General features: G+C 37.9%; 1 pseudogene; it reads right to left on the bottom strand.

Annotated features, from left to right (window-relative positions):
- Window positions 1–359: 359 nt before the first annotated feature.
- On the bottom strand, window positions 360–17,343 carry LOC109246282 (60S ribosomal protein L36a-like; annotated as a pseudogene).
- Window positions 17,344–19,137: the final 1,794 nt, after the last annotated feature.

Consider the following 19,137-nt stretch of genomic DNA (forward strand, 5'->3'; position numbering starts at 1 on the left):
TAATTTCTTTTATGGAATTGCCCATCAGAAATCTGCCATTAAACCTCCTCCAGAGAGCATAACACAAGTGATCAGAAATAAATTGCTGTTATTATAGTGTGTATACAAAGATATTATTCTTTTTTGTATAACTATTTTTGGTTTCTGAATACAATATTTTCATGAATCAAACTCAGCTTTAGTACTAATATCTCTTTATGAGAAGGACTCTGATATAAGAAGTAGAGAAAAGAATATGTAAATTTTATGGAAGAATGGCCAGGAAACACATGCAGGCTAATTTCACTGCTTGTATTTTCTCTTCTCTTTTCTTTTCTTTTCTTTTCTTTTCTTTTCTTTTCTTTTCTTTTCTTTTTTGAAGTGAACATAACTGCAAGATTATATTGTCTTCATAATGTAACAAAATATGAGGCTTAGAACTGGATCACTTGGCTCTTTCTCTTCTTATCTCCTCCCAGTTCAAAATGTTTGCATCCCTTAATAGCCAGCATTCTCTTAGATCTGCAGTTGGGCTCAACACATTCAAGCCTCAGCACAATCTTCTTTATAGTTTTAGCCTTTCTCCGGAAATTCAGCTTAGTTTGCCTACCATAACCACTCTGCTTCCTGTCATAACACCGCTTTCCCTGGGCATAAAGAGAATCTTTGCCTTTCTTTTACTGGGTAATTTTGTGGGGTTGGAGCTTGCCATACTTCTTGCAGAAAGTTTGGCGGGTTTTAGGAACATTCACTGTGGTTGTGAAAGCACTATCGACGCGGAAAGACTGCTTGTATTTTCTTAAAAAATTGAGGCATGTTAGTAAGCTAATAACAAAAGAGAGCACTAGGGAACCACAAATGGAAGAGAATCATTAGTTCTAGCTAGTGATTCCTGTACCCTTACTTCTGGTGCCAAAATGTGATTATATAAAAAATGATAACATAGTGGATTGTGAAATATCTTTAAAAAGTTTTTCCTCTTAGACCATAAATAGTAATAATAAACATTTAATAATCACTTACTATAGGTGACCAAAAACTTGGAAACACAGGCAGATGGGCATAATAAGTAGCTATTGATATTACAATATATGATTTGTTCAGTGGGCTTTCTGATATACTCAGCATATTGTCTCTCATCGTGCTGGGTATCACCCTCAGATAAGCTCTGAAGAACTTACAACTTGTATGGTTAAAGGGCAGGTACTTTGGAAATCTTTTGAACGGTTCTACAAGGCACCTCCTATCCCTTGGGTGTTTGGCAAGTTGGCCAGTTTGTACTGGCTACAACCTTGGCTGTGACTGCTTCCTTCACCTTCTTGGAAATGGATCAGAGTCGACAAGAGTTTGTACAACAGACTGACTATATCTTTGAATGTTTAAACCACCTTTCTAAGTGTGCTATGAGAAATGGCAGCTCTTTCAAAGTAATATGCATTAAAAGGCTCTGCTATTTATTGTCAGGATCAGCCCTTCATCTGCTTAGCAGTATCAGCTCAACACATTCAGCTTTCATCAATCTGTAAAAAATATAAAATTATGGTATTTATATTTCCAGATTTTATGGATGCCCTGTATATATTGAGGAATCTTCTTTTTTCATGTAATTCTCATAACAAATCTGTGAGTTGCCTTCTATTATTATTTCCATTTCACAGAGGGAAAAGTGGAAGAAGAGGGAGATTAAATAACTTTTCCAAAATCACAGAATTGGTAAATAGAAAATTATAGGTCTTAGGTTTAGGGAATGAGAACAAATTAGAGGGAGAAAATTTGGTGAAGAAATACTATGTTAGCTAGTAGAACACAGATATTTTGCTGTATGTTTGTGTAATCTCTCTGGCTTGCACATCAGATATCAGATTTTAAGGTACACCAAAATGGCTTCCAGAGAGCTTTTCTGATAACCATACCTCAACATGGAAGTGCTAGGTGGCCTTTGACAAATTTTTAGCATCTCTGTGCCTTCAAAAATGGGGATGATTATTTTAGCTATCTACCTACCAGGTGAGTTGCTATTTGGGAATTCGAACACAAATTGTTTTTTGACTTCCTTGGAAGAAAGTCATACTATAAAAACAAATTTGGGCTATTATAATGACAAGTGTGTGAGTGTACATTAATTTCCCCCTTATGTTGTTATTGCCAGCAGATGGAGGTCGAAATTGAATTGCTGCTGACTGTTGTCCTTTGTTATGGCCTGTGGAGATATGACAATTGAGGAAGAACTTAGAGGAATGCCAAGTAGCAGAGCATGAAGCAGTGGGTGTGACCCACTGCCTTGGACATTTTATGGCTGATAGCACTTGGCGAGAAAAAAGTCTGCAGACTCTATAGTAGTCTTGCAAATAGATCTCAACATTAACCATGCCCTCACCCTCACCCCTATTTGATTCGCCCTGTAATCTACACATTTGCCAAAATCCACTCTACTAATTGTCTGCTAACTCACTGGTCCCCTCACAAAATACCTAAAAACTGAATAAATCACGCTTGAAGGAATTTCTTTGTTGCATTGCAAATGTGGGCACAGAAAGTCGAGGCAATGCATATGAAACTTCCTGTTCTACTTTGATTCCTTTTGGGCTCGTCCTGGTTCTTCATTTTTTAAATCTTTTTGTTTGTCCAGAGATTATAACCTAGGGAGTCCTTGGATGATCTTCCAGTGGTGCCTGACTCAAGGGAATTAGAAGCACAATATCTGTGCATGCTATCATGCTCATTTTTGTTTTTTTTCCTTTAGGAGAGTCTGTAGCTTTCACAAGATCCTCGAAGGGGCTTAGGACTTCAAAAAGCTTATGAATTCCTGCTTTGGATCTTTGGTTTATGGGGCAGTGAAACTTTGTATGTTTGCTTTAACGATTGAGACACAGCATTTTATGTGAATGAGAACAAGGGAGTGGTGGAGAAAAACAGCTTGGAGGGCATTATTACCTTTCCCAATCTTCATTTCTTGTCATGAATTATTAATCATGAGGTAACACTTCATCTGATGCTTTGAAAACTCTCCCCCTGGTAAGAACAGCCTAATTGAATTGGAGGAAGTGGAGCAGGAAGAACTAAACGTGGACGTTGATGGTTTCACCAAAAGCAATTATACACCCTGCAGCCTTCTCCACCTGTTTGAAAACCCAAGGCCCACTAATTCTCATGCCACAAGGGAACGGATGGGAAAGTAGAGGAAAAATTAAAATTGTGGAGTTTCAAACATATCTTCCTTGAGAGTACTTCATTTTGGCAAAGGGGTGTATGGGGGGATAAGGGAGGATAAGTGGTGTGGACAGGGGTCTGATATACGGGAGATAAGAGCATGAACCAGTTCAGTCTCTGTGGAGTGCGTTCTGGCGAGGTAACAAAAATTTTAATACAGGCATACGTCTACCCAGTAATTCCAACTGCAGCAATGCATATATCTCAAACTTTAAAATAAACATGCATAATGGAATATGAAGGAGTCATTAGAAATCACGATTAAATACATTTTGATATGAAACTATGTTTTTGATATTTTGTGTAAAAAAGGCAATAAACCAATATGAATGTATACGGAGTATAGTATAATACGCATTGAAGAGAAATGTAATACTTCGGAATTGAGGAATATGTACCTTAAGGCACATTTTTATGTAATATAAACATGGAGGAAGTCTGGTAGGATATGCACTAAATGATAAAAATGGCTCCCGATGAGTGCTCTGATTGCAGTTAATTTATTTTTGCTTATCTTTATTTTCATTTTATTTTCTGTAGTAAGCATGTACTTTTTTTGGTCATTAAATGTACTAATACAAATTCAGACATTATCTTCTTTTGAAAATACAGACTCCAGGTTGAAAATAGACGGTTATATCAGCAAAGGATCATTCTTGGCAACTCCCAGAAGTTGGGTCCCACCTATCAGAAATTGAAGCAGGGGTGTGGGTGCCTGCATGGCTCAGTTAGTTAAGCATCCAACTCTTGGTTTTGGCTCAGGTTATGATCTCATGATACATGGGTTTGAGCCCTGCTTTGGGCTCTGTGCTGACAGTATGGAGCCTGCTTGGGATTCTCTGTCTCTCCCTCTTTCTCCGCCCCTTCCCATTTCATGCTCTCTCTCTCTCTCTCTCTCTCAAAATAAATAAGTAAACTTAAAAAAGAAGAAAGAAAAGAGGCTGAAACAAACCGAGATGATGGAGAATGCCCTTTCTCCTTCCAAATGACTAGGAGAGGCCGGTCTGGGCTTTTTCCCTGGATCTGAACCACTCCTTCCTATCCACAACCAGGTCAAACCAAGGGAGTTTCCACATGTTAAATAGCAAACAGAAAGGCTTTTGAAGACATTTGAAAATAAAAGGAAAGAAAATAATCTCAGACCCTACCAGAATTTCCTACTTCATGCTGCCTTCACGCTGACTTCCCTTTACCCCGTGATTACTCTGATCGTAGCATCTTCCAAACTATGCCAGAATTACCCAGCTTGATTTCCTTACACAATGCACACTCTCTCTGTCTTGGTTTCCACTGTATCCCCAGTGCTGAGCACAACACTCCATCAGTAAGTGGTGAGTGAGCAAATGATTAAATGAATGCATGTGTGAAGAGTAGCAAAGAACCACCAACTTGACTACATTGGATTCCCCAAAAGCAAGTGCAGTGAAATCCCAGTCTGAGAAACAGATATTTTTCCAAAGATAGCCAGAGTGGAACAGGCATCTCCAAGGGATAAGAAATGATGACTCAAAACAGCACTTGTGGGGATTTGGAAGGGCTAACAAGGAGAGAGGGGGTGCCACAAAAACCAGGCTGAAATGAACAGGCAAAGATGGGTTGTTGCAGTTATATTGTACAATTGTAAATGACATTACTCTAGGCATGGGGGAACAAAGGTTGTTGAGTTTGCAGAGAAGTGGATTCTTGAATGGGTGAAAATTAAATCTGCAGGATGATTTTACGTGGAGACAGCACACAGGACAATTTTAGCCACATAAACAAGAATGGCCGCGTGCAATGATTTCTATTCAACCCCCCTGGCTTCCTGGCCTAAGCTGATTATTATTAAGCATTTATGCGGCATTTCATATGTACAAGTGCTTTACAATCATTTATTATTTATTCCTCACAACGTGAGAAAGCCACAAATCAAGGGCAGGGATAAAGTTAATACAATTTTATTAAACAAGAGGGGTGTGCCTAGCAGCAGGCTCAGCTACAACCAGGGAGTGTGACCTCACAGGAAAGAAGCAACAAGACAATTCCTTTTTCTCTTTTTCTGTTGCAATTTACACTTTTAATCAGTATTAAGTCAGGTGACCCTGCACACCTGGGAGAACTCCTGGGAGCCTGGAAACCTGGTGTGCCAACTCAAGGGAAAGCCTGCCTCTGAATCTGTCCTTTCTATAGCCGGTTTCCTCCCTTCCTCCCCCTCCCTGCTGGCTCCATTTTATTTCGTGTATTTCATGGATTTTTTTTTCTTTTTTTCCATCATGCCCCATCTCTCCTTTTGTTTGTTCCTATTTCTTTGTCCCTCATCCCAGTCTTCTTCCCCCTTCCTCTCATCTTTCTCTGACTCTCCTTTCTCTTCTCTGCTTCTGTCTCTACTTCTCTGTCCTCCTCTCTCTTCCCACAGACACACAGAGACGCACGGACACTACAGACAGAGAAAGAAGCAAAATCTAATTGTAGGAGGTGCAGAAGGTCATTTCCTCTCTAAGACAGTACTCCTTCACTGCCTTCTTCTGAGACCTGACACATGGAAAATTTTAACTCGATTTGTACAGGGAGAATAATGCCAGTGTTAATCCAAGTTGCTTGGAAGGTCATTTAAAAACCATTCCAGGTTGTTTTACTCCCACTGCTAGTGTTCTTCAGGCACTTCTCATAAATGCTAATGAATAATTCACCTTGGTAGTATAGACAAACACAGGCTGGTGGTGTTATTTGGAAATCATTCAAATTGACTAATTAGTCATTTCCTTTAGATTTTATTTAACGAAGGAAAAAGCATTTTGAGATATTTGGTAAATCATTATGTTACTAAAATCTTAATAATGTATTAATTTGGGGAAGGGTTGATCACATTTAGTGAAAAAGCCTGAATGGTTGCAATTTTTAAAAAATTATATATAAATTTATTACATTCTAGGCAGAATCTTATTAGTGAACAAAAATATCTTAGCTAGAGGTCTCACTGGTCTCATTTTGAGGAATAGATAAGAATCATTTGTTGTTAATGCACATATTGAAACAAAGGATAGTAGATGAACACTCTCCCAAAATCCCTTTAAGTACTAGTTTTCATCCATGACCACCTACTATGTGTAGGATACACTGTTCTACATGCTAATGATAGAGCAGGGAACCGACAGGAAAAGCACTTGCTTTTATGGAATTTAGATCCTATTGGGGATATTTTATAAAGATTAAAAAAAGATAATTATTAGATGATTAGATAGATAAATAGATGATGGAAGGAAAGAAAGAAAGAAAGAAAGAAAGAAAGAAAGAAAGAAAGAAAAGGAAAAGAAAGAAAGAAAAGGAAAAGAAAGAAAAGAAAGAGAAAGAAATGGATGGATGTCATAAAATGACAAGTGCTAGGTAGAGAATAGAAAGTGATTGGGTATGTTTTGGGGTATATTGGATACTATTTTTGGAGCAGTCAGGAAAAGCCTTTAGGGATGGGGACAATAGAGCAGAGACTAAATATTGAAAAGGAATCACTGTGTTAAGATCCAAGCATTTCAAGGAGGTAGATAAGCAAGATGTAAAGACCTGAGGTGAGAACAAGCTTGGTGCATTGAAATCTCATGTGTTTGTAGCCTAGTGAAAAAAGAAAGAGTGGTGAGAGAAAAGCTCTAAGTCTGGTCAGGGACCAAACTGCATTGTTTCTTTCTTTTGCTCATTAAACTTTTCCTAGCTAATAAAGGGAAGTTTCATCCCAGTGACTAAATCATTGCAATTCTCCATTATGGTAGGAGCAGGATGAGTTTCTTCAGTGTGACAAATGTATCTCCCCTCTACACATTTCCTTTTAAACCTATAACAATCTCTTCTTCAGGCCAGTAGATATAAGTCTTCAATGTGCCAATGAAGAGGAACCACAGAGAACATAGAAGGAACTTTCTTGGTTTTTCAATTCAGTGAAAGGCAGAGCATAATTAAAATGTGTAATAATGCACATCTTTGGATTTTATTCTCAAGATTATATTAAGATCCTCTTAGTTGGATAGAAGGAAGATTTCTGCACTCTACTTACCCCCTTTTCAACCAAGACCAAGCTGAGGAGAGAGAAGATAGCTGCCTGACTTGACTAGCCAACATCTTTGGAGCCACAAGCCCTCTGCCAAAGCTCTTTTCCGTGCTTTACTCCTTCCCTAAGAAGTGAGGGCCTTCCCAGTTCAAATTGGGTCCCGTCTCTGCTCATCCAGTGGTCACCAGCCAGTGGCCTGAGTTATAACACATAGACTTAGTGGGAGATGTGGCTGAAAAGACATTTTGGAGTCAGATAGGGATGGATCTTAAAAATAATGTCAGATGGGGCGCCTGGGTGGCTCAGTCAGTTGAGCATCCAACTTCAGCTCAGGTCACGATCTCACGTTCCGTGAGTTCAAGCCCTGCGTCGGGCTCTGGGCTGATGGCTCAGAGCCTGGAGCCTGCTTCCAGTTCTGTGTCTCCCTCTCTCTCTGCCCCTCCCCCATTCATGCTCTGTCTCTCTCTGTCTCAAAATAAATAAACGTTAAAAAAAAATTAGGAAAAAAAAAATAATGTCAGATGATGTTAGCAGCCTAAATAAAGAGGTAAACTAAGGCAAGTTCAAAATTATCAAAATTATGAGCTTATTCAGGAATAGCAGGGGAATTGCAATTCAGGCCATGAAAACTGTATCAAGCTACAGATGAGTCTGTTAAGGTCTGGGGCAGGCTATATTTATGGGAATATAAAAAGGAATGTAAAGAGGGGAGAGTTTAGTTAGGTCTGTTAAAAGAAAAAAAATCGTGGCCAGCTTTGAAAATTCTGCAAGCAGACAAAACCAGCCCAGTCATACAAACAAAGATCAATTTAGCTTACTTTGTGAGATCAGCCCAATCTGGATCATTTCTTGTTCATGTCTCTAAAAACCATAAGCAAAAATTTCCTGGGTTGATACAAAGCAACTCCTTGACCATCTCCATATTATTTAAGAAAATTCCAATACTACCAGTTTTCTATAAACAGGCATTTATAGGAAATTAGTTTCCCAGTCCTTAAATTTTGTTTTCCTGAGGGGACATATGTGAGATTTTACATTTTATATCCTCTGGTCCCATTTTACATTGAAATCCTTTCATGTTTTCTCCCTTCTCTGAAGATCCTTTGCACAAAGCATTGCTGATCAATTATGGTATTCAGATGTTGTTCATTATTTTGTCAAAGGTATAATTCTTTATATGTGGATTTTTTTTGTATGTTCTATGAAGCTGAGGAGGACCATCAGGTGTCTTTTTCCATGAAGCTGAGGAAGGCCATCCTCAAGAGTCTTGTCCCAGGAGGGGAAGGAAATGATATGGAATTTCACTGACCTCATTTGGGCGACACGAGGGTTGAAAATGAAGAATCTCATCTATGTCCCTCTAAGATGGACCATTTAGTTTCCATGATCAGTTGAGTTTCAGGAAAAGCCCTTGGCAGGACAATAATTTTATTTGTACATACACTCGGGAAGAAGGCATTTGTTTACTAATGCAAAACAGTAGAAATTTAGTTAAAAAGGTTAAACTGAGGACCAGAAGCTCAATGACACCTACTGATTGAAATACACCTCTCAACCAGTTTCCCCACTTGCCTATGTTAAATAGATCAACAGTGTCCTAAGTTCTGGGAGTTTGGCCACCTTCTGCTAGCATCTTGATGTTGTCCTTCATTATTTTTAGTTCTTATGTTACTTTCCCTGACTTATTGACATAAAAACAGCATTCTTCCCCAAGTAAGGTACAGCTTCCCCTTGTGGAGCAGTGAGGAGGTTTAGGGCTCTGTGGTTTTGTAGGGTTACTTCTGCAAGGCTGTCTATTTGGGTTTGTTGATATTCAGAAGCTTGGACAGAAGTATTGAAAGTGGTAGACATGACTATAGAAATATTGTGAATTGCTTTTTCAAGGTTTGCTATTCCAATCCAAGGGAAAAAAAGCTCTATCAAAAGTATGCCCCAAACCCTTTCTGTCTACTGCAGGGTTATATGTAGGCAGCCACCCAAATTATAACATTCCCAGTTCCAAAGCATCCTTTTAAGTTGATAGGACAGACTCCAAATAAGCTATAAAAGCAGCAGAATGAAACATTTTTCTAATTTTTGTGTCAAGGGTGAGGACAATGATCCCACAACATTCCTTCCTATTAAGAGGAAGCATAAAATATATATATTTTTTCTCCTCAAAAAGAAATACCTAATGTCTTCCAAGGGTAACACACAGTTGGGTCTCTTTGCTCAGATTCTTTTCCCTGGAATGAAAGAGGAGATCTCATAATTGGAAATACAGGCTTTTATACAGAGCACATGATAATCAGTTTCACTAACATTGTGGAGATGGTTATGTGATGCCTTAAATTTCTAAGTAGAAACACTTATAGATCTAAAGTAACAAGTGAGCTGGTCTAGTATAAGTAGGATTTTGGTGGAAGTTTGGAAAATCTCTGGAGAAAAAGCAAATTAAGTTTCTCCATCATTTACCATATTTTTGGTCAATTCCTAATGGAGTACCATTGAGTGGGAGCACATAAGCTTTTCATTTCCTGGTCTTGTTATGGCTTTCATTGTTCCATTGTAGAGATACATTAATGGATGAGTTGATACAGTCTTCTGTATTTCAATGGGATGTGAATTCATGTTCATCTGGGTCATACAAAATAGTATCGTTACAAATATTAAGTGGGAGATATCCTAGAGTTTTGACATTCCCATCATTGATTTTGAAACAAAGAAAATTTTGGGGTAATATTCCAGAACTGACTGAGGGATAACCATTTATCCAAAAATGGAAAGCCGTAATATTTGATGCCTTTTTCCAGAAGGAAGGAAGGAAATGTGTGGCTCCAAAGTTACCAAAGGAAAATCCTACGTGTTTATCAGATAAATTTTGCCATCCTTCTCAAGATAGTGACCAGGCCACCAATTCAAGTTTATCATGAGTAATATTTGCTCTGGCACAAATCTGACAGTATGTTTAGCAGAATCAAAGTTTTTGTAAGGTGGGGATAAAAGGATATGTTGAAAACTAAAGTGAAGAACAATGGTAAAACTAGAAAAAGAACAGTTGAAGGCCTGAATTACCTAATTTAACTAAACACAGAGTAATTAAAAAAACCAACCAAACAGGAAAGTTATATAGGCTTGGCTCAGGTATTTTGAGTAAGCTGTCTACTTCAGATGCCATGAAATTTGGCCTAGAAATTTTCAGTTTCAGGTCACCAGTTGGTATATAGGTTCACTCAGGTTTGGGGGCTTTCTTTAGATGTGATGCATGAATCTAGGAGTTTATTCCTTTAAATTTGTCTTCCCAAGGGTTAGTTAACAGCACCTAGTAAAGGCCTTTCCAGTGATGTTGAAAAGAGTCACTGGAGATGTCTTTTCCATGAGAAGAAATCTCTGGGCTATAAGGTGTGATGTTTGATGCCTCTGTTTCCAGGGAGTGCTCTGTATAAAGATTGTTCTACCAGATGGTGACTATTTTCTATGGATTTGAACAGGCTTTTGCAAAATTGAAGTATATCCCTCTTTATTAGTTGTGGGTCAAAAAAAATGGGGCTAAGTGTATCAGTCATTGTGTAATTATTTCAAAAGGTGAAAGTTTATGAATTCCGAAGGGAGTAGATCTGAGATTTAGAAGAACTGACAGTAATGTTTTTGGCCAGGGTACTTGAAGGGTTTCACCTAATTTAGCTGAGTCTTAATTCCATTTGTATGTTAGACAATCCCTGAAGATAATAAGCACAATAAAAGTGCCACAAAACTGGTCAGAAACCACAGACTTGTCTAAGTATCTGACCAGTAAAGTGAGTTCCCTGTTCACTATGAAGTTTAAGGTGGGGGTGGGGGGAGGGGGGAATATTTTCTAGTAGGATTTTAGCTACAGAGGAGGTAGTTCCTTATCTATACAGGAAAACTTCAGTCCAATGTGAAAACATGCATACCATTACTTAGAACATATTTATATCCATGAGATGGAGGCAATTGTATGAAATTCATCTGCCAAACCTCAAATGGTCCACCGGGTAAACTAAAATGCCTCAGGGGCAGTATGGATAGTCTTCCCTGGGTTAAATTTAGCATGGTGAAATGACCAAGGTAAGTGCTTTTCGTGGCCTTGCAGATGCTTTCCACCAATGTTGATTCATGAACATTATTATTTTATCACTTGACCAGTGATTTCATCTATGAATGGTAGTTAATATTGGAAATTTTAGATTTCCTGACAGTACCAGTTTATTACTGGGTCAGAACCAAAGTTTCATTTCTTCATGATACCAACAGCTTTTAGCTCTCAAATTATCTTTTTCTCTTTCAGAAACCAATTGTTTGTATTTGCCTGGGTAATTTTCTTAGGTTATCACTAGGGGAAGTAGTTTTCTGGACCATGACAGAAGTGTGGTCTATGGATCCCATAGGAACAGCATTTTTTGTGGAGGCATCAGTGAGTGGTTTCCTTTGGCTTCAACAGACAGACTTAGAATGCTTAGGGACTTTAATAAGCTTTAAGAGCCGCTGATGGGAGTATAGCATCTAATAAACTTTGGACATAAGAACCATCTTAAATTCTGTTTCTACTGCAAGTAGGAAAACCTTGTTGCTTCCAAAAAATCCAAAATCATGGGTTATTTCAAAGGCATATTGACTATTAGTATGGATGTTAGTAGCTTTAGCTTTAGCAAGAATACATGCTTGAATAAGAGCATGTAATTTGGCTTATTGGGCTGAAGTAGGCAAAAGTCATCATGAGGGGTTAATATGTGATTCATCAAAGTCAAACAGTCATGGAGATTTCATCCATGGAAGAAGTGAGAAAGGGAGCAGGTTTGAATTTTTTACAATAAATAAGAGTGATCTGAGGAGCAGTTAGCAAAAGAATTTCATAAGAAGTAAGATGGCTTCCTGAAAGGTGTTAGTTATGTTGTGAGTTCAAGAGAGCAACAATACCTTGAGTTACAAAGATGGTCAAAGAGGATCTCATAACTATTTCTTCAGTGATCTTTACCAGAAAGGCAGTAGCAGGGATAACCTTAAGGCATGGAATATGACCTCAGTCCATGGGATATAATTGTTGGCTGTCATAACCTAGAGATTGGTGGTAGACCCCATGTTTTGGGGTAAATACTTTAAAGAAATTTCCCTCTTTTTCATATACAAAAAGGAAAAGAGTTAGCTGATAGTTTGGATGTTCAAGAGTATGTGAATTTATTAAGCTTCCCTTCAAGGTTTTAAATGTCAAGTTATCTTGGTTTTCCCAGATAATAAGATTAGGTTTAGTGGTTTTTTAATAAGACATATAAGGGTTGTGCCATTAAGGAGAAAACTGGAATTCAGTTGTGACAATAACTCAGCTAGCCCAAGAAAAGCCTGTAATTGACATTTTGTTTTAGGTTTAGGAAATCTTAAGATGCCATGAAGCTTGTTGGGATCTAGGTATAACTCTTATTTTGAGATTAAATGCACTAAATATCCAGTTTCAGTTTGAACAAATTGCAACTTTTCTTTTGAGATCTTGTATCCCTTACGGGCTAAGAATTTAACAGGTAAATACTATTTTCTTGTGAGGAGGCTTGGGACAGTGAACAGAGAGAAAAGTCGTCTCCATATTGTAGTGAGATGGAGCCTCCAGAAATTTTTATATCATCTAGGTTTTAAAATTTGTGAGAACTTTCAGTAAAACCCTGGGCCATTGATGTCCATGTATATTGTTGTCCTTCCCAGGTAAAAGCAAAAATGTGTATCAATATTAACAACTTCAGTCTTATCAACTGAATGCACTGCATAAATCAATCACAATGAAAAATTTACTTTTGGTAAGGATAGATGCTTGTATGGGAATTAGGAACAACAGGATAGTGAGGAATAATAATGTTTTTTATTGCTTGAAGATCTTGGACAGTCTTCATCTGCAACCATTAGGGGGTTTTTTACAGGTAAAATAAGGGTGTTACAAGGATTGGTGCAGAGGATAACAACTCTATGTTGTATAGTCTTCTATGATAGGTCTTATGCCCTGTAAAGCTTCTTTGTCTATATGGTATTGATTAATTCTGGGGAGGGGTTTTAAGGGATCTATTTGGATCTTTTTTTTAAAAAAAAATTTTTTTTAACGTTTATTTATTTTTGAGACAGAGAGAGACAGAGCATGAACGGGGGAGGGTCAGAGAGAGGGAGACACAGAATCTGAAGCAGGCTTCAGGCTCTTAGCTGTCAGCACAGAGCCCGATGCAGGGCTCGAACTCACGGACCGCAAGATCATGACCTGAGCTGAAGTCGGCTGCTTAACCGAATGAGCCACCCAGGTGCTCCATGGGATCTATTTGGATCTTAATGCCAGGGGGAGTGAGTGCAGAATGAATTCTGCCTATGTTCTTGGAGGTTTTTCCCATAGAGTAGGGAACATTAAATCTAATAATGAGAATGAATCTGAAGTTTGATCTTCCCTGGTTTGTAAACTACATGTGAAAGAAAAAGAGTTTGGATTTTCCTGGTGGGTAGATTCAAGGGATTTAAATTTAGGGGATTCAAACTCAAGGGTTATTCTGTATTTTATTTATTTTATTACTTATTTTAGAGAAACAGAGAGCAGGAGGGAAAGAGGCAGAAGGGGAGAGAGAAAGAATCCCAAGCAGGTTCCATGCTCAGCGCAGGGCCATATGCGGGGCTTGATCCCACAAACCTGGGATCATGACCTGAGCCGAATTCAAGAGTCAGGCATTCAAATGACTGAAACCACCCAGGCACCCTGAGGGTTATTCTCTTTTGGAAGAAAGAAACGACAGCGTACTTATTTTTTAAGGAAATCTTATCCTAGTAAGTGAATAGGTACTGCTTCACTGAGAAATGGGTGTTTGTTTTGCAAAGGTCTCAAACAAAAGTGTATAGATTTAGAAATAGGAACCACTGTGGTTTATTTGACGTGACTAATATTTGAATAAATGTATTGCTCTGAGGAGTAGCTCCTGTGTCAATTAATATTTCAAGGGATTGGCCCCCAATTTGGAGAATAGTTTCCCTCAGTCTATTTAACTGTAGAATGGGAAACAGACCTTGTGTTTCCTTAGAGCCCCATCATTAGGATGAGTCTGATCCTTAGCTCTTGGAAAACTCTAATTATCGTGATAATTAGATAAAATATTTTTTATTTCTAGCAGTCATTTCTCCAAAGGCCAGGTTTTTAACAATTATGACAGAGTCCAGTGGGGAGAGTTTGCTTAAGATATTCCATCTGTTGAAATTGAATCTTTAAAATTTTAGTTGCTTTTCTTTTGGATTCATTGTCTATGGTGCAGGCTCACTGATTAGCTAGATTGACAGATCAGGTGTGGACAATGTTCCCCATTCTATGTAGATTCTCCTGACTAACAGAGATAGATCTCTGTTTAAAACATTTATAAAGATTGACTTAAAGCCTACCCTGCTGGATTCAACATTTATAGGGAGCCCAGAATTTTCTCTAAAAACACTGTGGAGTCTGCTATGGTAATCATGAACAGATTTGGCAGGCTTTTGGGTGCATGCCTGAATTTTGTTCCAGTCTACTGATTTAGGGAAAGCCCTTGGGATGGCAAGATGCAGCCTTCTGGCTATGGCACAAGCTTGGTCATATAAAAGAAGTGTTGGTTGAATTATTTGGAATTCTAAAGATTTTTCAAGTCTTTCCCAGTTAACAGATTTCATCCAATGCTGGGCTTGACCTTCTCCAACAAGCATGTAGACTAATTGATAAATAGATAAGTTTGAATTAAAATATTGAATTCTTGAGGAAACGTGTGAGGATGCTCATTGTTACTTTGGGAAAAATCTTGTGTTATAGTCTAAGTTCAGCTTTGGTCCATGAGATGTAGGAAATTGATGATTTATCAGGATCTTCAGAAGACCTAATTTTAAAAGGGGGAGTTTTAATAGGTTCAGTTGGTATGTTTCAGCAATAGAGAAGACGGAGAGTTCAGATAAGGGAGAGGATTAGAAGAGGACACAGGTGGATCTAGAGGAGGTGGAGCAATAGATTTAGGGGAGATCTTGGCTGGTGTTGAGTTTTCTGCAAATGAAGCGTTTATGGGAAATCAGTCTCAATCCTTAAGTTTTGTTTTCCTGAGGGCACATGTATGAGATTTTCCATTTTATATCCTCCAGTTCCATTTTAGATTGAATTCTTTTGCAGTATAGTGTGCCTTTGATTTTAGAGAAGTTACCAAAATATGCGAGACTAAGGCACTGATAGGGATTGAAGCATAGCTCTTCTCCATTATTTCCCTTTTTATTTTCTTTAACTTTTTTCTCCTTTCTCTGCTCTCTCTTTTTTCTTTCCTATTGCATTCTAAGTGTAGGCTTTATTACATTCTAAGTGTAGGCTTTAGTGACCCACGTGGCATAATGAGAACTATAATGCCTGGGTCAAACTTTTGGATTTTTACAAATCCCCAGTTTGCAAAGATCACCTTATCCTTGTCCCACTGGTAATGGGACACTTAGCTTTTCCATCTTCCAACACCCCTGAAGAATCTTGGGCTTATCTTTTCTGTAGAAATTGCTGCTGCTTCTAAACTCCCAATCACTTCTCTGCATGTAATCACCTGTATACACTGTTTAGTTTTCATACTATATCACACTGCTGGACCCTGATGTAATCTCTTTACTTTCCAAAATACCACCTACTGAAGGCTATGTATGTAGTAGATTTTATTGAGGATTTGGAATCAATGGATGAGAGATGGGATAATGGAGTGATTAAAAGGTGGATAGGTCACAATGTGTACAGCAAGCTATGAAAGAAAATTAGATGACTTCTTCTTAAAAGCCTTCCTTTTGTTTGAAGGAGTTCACACTTTAATTTTACTTAGGCTTACAGCTTATTGGGTGAGATCCACCCACATCATCTGCTTTACTTGAAGTCTACTTATTTAAATGTTAATCTTGTCCAAAACGCCTTTATAGAACATTTAGAATAACATCTGACCAAATATCTAGGGCACTGTGGCCCATCAAATGGACACATAAAATTAATTATCTGCCTATACAAAACCTAAAGACATGGGAATGTTATATCTATTAAAGAAAGTTCTCTCCTCTGTGAGTTTCTTCAGCCAGTTCTTAAACTTATTTTCCTTCTCCTCAGTACAGAAAATTCCTTGTTTGTCACCACTTCTTGGTTGTCTCTCTCATTTGACAAATCAGGAGCATGGATGGTAAAGGGGCATGTGTATGTGTATGTGTATGTGTGTGCAAATGCATGAATGCACATGTGTGTATTTCTGTGCATATAGTAAAAATGTAATTCTATTTGGAAGGGTCACTTTGACATAAACTAGGAAAGCACTGATATGTCATTCTGTACAAGCAGCTTTCTAAAATTTTGAGTATGCTTAACCCAATGACCACTTTTTTTTTTAATGTTTAATTTTGAGAGTGAGAGAGACAGAGCACAAGCAGGGGAAGGGCAGAGAGAGAGAGGTAGACACAGAATGTGAAGTGAGCTTCAGGCTCTGAGCTGTCAGCACAGAGCCCAACACAAGGCTGTAACCCACGAACTGTGACATCATGACCTGAGCTAAAGCTGGACGCTTAACCGACTGAGCCACCCAGGTGCCCCACCCATCAACCACTTCTCTATTTTGATGTGAAGATCTTGTAGTCAAAGAATAAAGGAACTTTGCTCCTTTCTTTATCCTTACACCTTACTTCCCCAAAGAGAATTTATATGTGGTAGGTCCAAAGGAACTGTTGGACTCTTCTATCTTATGCTAAGAAAAGGATTTTCATGGCAAATGAATATGATTGAGCACTGGTAGATTTAAGAGTTTAAAAGTGTATTCTAAAGGCTAGCATAGGTCTAGGAATTTGTTTTTAAAATAATGTGCTATGTTGGGGCTCCTGGGTGGCTCAGTCGGTTGAGTGTCCGACTTTGGCCCAGGTAATGATCCCGTGCTTCTTGGGTTCAAGCCTCGCATCAGGCTCTGTGCTGACAGCTCTGAGCCTGGAGCCTGCTTAAGCTTCTGTGTCTCCCTCTCTGCCCTTGCCCCACTCTGTCTCTCTGTCTCCCCAAAATAAATACACATTAAAAAATAATAAAATAATGTGCTATGCTGAAGAATTCATGAAAACAAAAAGAGTGGCTAAGTCTAAGTCTGAAGTTTCACAGAATAGCTCCCACTGTGAAGTGCCGCCATCTTAGCGAGTCACTCTCTTAGTGAGTGTGAAGGATAATGTGTGCTCCACTTGTACTTGACCTCATTGTTTTCATTATATGCAAATTCTCTGACCGAAGTTGGGTTAATAATATAAAAGTGTTTGTTGGAGATTCTTCTATTCTTATTTTCAAGGCCTAAACTTTTGTTTGTATGTGTATCTGAGTGTCTGTTATACAAGTGGGCATAACTTTTAAAATATACACATACATATATACACAAAAGTCTAAATTTACAAAACATAAATTGAGAAAGCAATTTCTTTTTGTAGCACAATCATGTAAATACAATATAGCTGAAAGGAGAGCTTTTCTTGCTGAAGAGGGAGCAGGTGTTGATGGAAAAGTTGAGGCGGAAAGTAGAAACTTCCTTGGTTTACATTTGCCCATTGTGGCAACCTCCTATAAATTCAGCTTACAAATTACTTAAGTAGAAGGGGCTAGTAGATACAGTATCCAGGAAAACAGTCCTCAATGTGGTTTTTAATAGCTGAATATGGAGTTCATTTAAAATAAATTTCAGTATCTGCTCATTCTGATTTCTACTCATTCTAATAAACTATCATCCCTGTGAAGCCCTTCCCAGTGTTTTCCTTGAAGGGAAGGAATCATTGCTACTCATAATGTTCCACTAGCATGTAATTCCTATATCTGTTAGTGCTACCCATGCAGCATTTTATTTAATTGTGGGCTTCTTAAGCCAGAGTCCTGTATCTTTATATCCAAGAACTTAATACAGTGCCTGGATCAGAGTTATGTGTGACCAGTGAACGTATCTATCCCATAGTTTTAGAATAAATGTGTTTTGAACAAAAGCATTGGGTTGATCCATACAGCATAAAGTAGTCAACCTTGATTTTAGGTTTTCAACAACATACTATTTCTTCCTTTCACATTCAGTTTGAGTAGCCAGATGTGTTATCAAATTAAATAAATGTTCTTCATTTACAGAATAAATTAAAATTAAGTTTTTTCTTAATGCTTAGAATTGTATGTGCTTCATTGAAATAAGTAAGATGTTTTGAGAGATTAGGATCTTAGACCTGTCAAATAATTAGTGTTAGAATCATTGAAATTTTTTTATTATTTTAATATGTTTCAAATTAGAAATTAAAGAGAAAAAGTGGATATGTAGAAGTAATGAGATTAAAACAATCCTGTAATCAAAATTGCAGCTTCTTTATTCTGGTATCTATGTAAAGTAATGGAGAAAATGTGAAGATAATTATAAGAACAAGAGGTTTAATAGATTCTAAAATCATAGGGTTGGAAATTGCTTCCCAAGATCCCTCTGCCATGAGTACTTTGAATGAAATATGGCTTTGATTTGCTTTTGGATCACAGAGGTACAAAACAATTATATTTCTGAGTGATTGGGGATCGGGGCATGGAAGATAGGATTGACCCACACTCCTCTCTCCTGGCTGCTGTCAGATAACCAGTTTTCAAATCCTCACATAATTTATTATAATTTTTTCTAATAGTATGTAGGTGTTAGCAAGAGAAGATCCTTGTATAAGGGTAGGGAATCATCGCTAGGGTATTGCTAAAGGAAATGATATTCTGAGATGTATTGTTTTACTTTGCTAGATGCTTCCATTTGGGGATGAGACTGTGCTTTATAGACTACAACATGCCATGCTATTCCCATTTCCCATTATTCAAAAAGAAAAACTATGGAAAAGTTATGCTTCATTCTTGGTTAATAATTAAACAGAAAAGAACTTCTTTCAGATTCTTTTGAAGTAATCACAAGCAGTTTTTGAAATCTCAGCAA

The sequence above is a fragment of the Panthera pardus genome, unplaced genomic scaffold (genome assembly GCF_024362965.1).
Source record: "Panthera pardus isolate Hobbes unplaced genomic scaffold, ASM2436296v1 HiC_scaffold_11, whole genome shotgun sequence".
Lineage (NCBI taxonomy): Eukaryota > Metazoa > Chordata > Mammalia > Carnivora > Felidae > Panthera > Panthera pardus.